Source organism: Pteropus vampyrus, unplaced genomic scaffold (assembly GCF_000151845.1).
Source record: "Pteropus vampyrus isolate Shadow unplaced genomic scaffold, Pvam_2.0 Scaffold1000, whole genome shotgun sequence".
Lineage (NCBI taxonomy): Eukaryota > Metazoa > Chordata > Mammalia > Chiroptera > Pteropodidae > Pteropus > Pteropus vampyrus.
The window spans coordinates 3,884-5,186 of NW_011889781.1; positions in this window are offsets into that span (position 1 = coordinate 3,884).

The following is a 1,303-nucleotide window of genomic DNA, read 5'->3' on the forward strand; positions in this document are numbered from 1 at the left end:
TAAAAGTTTTCTACCCCAGAGGCTACTCTCTATGATGAATATATGCCTCACCCTCTCCCGTGAACACTGGAAACCAATGAAAATGGTGTGATTTGCTGCAATACGATTTTATTTCAGATTCTAGTTAGAATATGGACAACGCTTTATTCTCGGGGGAAAAAAAAAAAAGGTCAAATCTGATGTCTCTCCGGTAAAGAGATACGATCTATACTTTGTAAATTTCTTAACTTCTCCCTTAATTTCTTTCCAATGTCAAATTTAAGATATAGTTTTAGTATCATGTTATTCTACTACTAATTGGGATGGTTTGCAATTGCTGCATAAATTCCAGGAATATCCAGAATTTCTTCACCAGCTATACCTTGGAACTTCTGGGCTTCCTACAGCATCAAAAGCTATGCTTTCTATACATTCTCACAGCACTCTAAATGTCCTGGCTGAGGAAGTATTTATGATCTCACAGTGCCACAATCATCAGGGTCTACAGTTTTACTAGATTAAGAGACTGTTCCAGGCACAGACATATGACTATAATTAGCAGAAACTTGCAAATTTGGAGAAAAGTGATTCTTAATAATTTAACTTGGAAAGAAACCTAATAGAATACATGAACAGAAATCTCTTAAAAGCTATAACAGTCAGCATTTACCATGGAAATGGAATTAAGCTCTTGGAACTGAACAGCATGAGGTACAGAATGGTACCACAGAAGGACTGGAGTCAGAGAACATTGGATGTGCACCTCAGTCACACTGTTTCTCAGCTCTGAGACTTCAAACAGGTTATGCTGAAATGAGGTTCCTATCTCAGAATAATAAGATGTATTTCATGGGCTTTATGAAAATTAAGTTAGACAGTGTGAGTACTAGTTTCTAGCACAGGGGATGTATTCAGAGAGACAGACACATGAACATGCAGAGGAGAGAGACTTAATTTCCACATGACCCAGAGATTAGTAGCTCAAAAAGGAAAAATGTAAATTGTCTTATTTTCTTATTTTTTTTCTTTTTTATTTTCTTAAGTTTTGATTATCTTTAGTGAGTTATGCTTTAAGTTATTTGATTTTACACTTGTATTATTGAATCTGGAGATTTATCTCTCCCGCTTAGGACATGCTTAAAATTAATTATAATGGTATTATTAATATGAATATTAATATAATTACATTAGCAGCAAATTTTGCTTTTGTAATTTGACTAAAATGATGCTAGCAACTTTTAAAACAGTATTAGGTAAGAAAGCAGATACACGCTTTTACTTCTTTGGTATAACCTACAGCGCCTAAAGTCTATTTCTTCTTCAT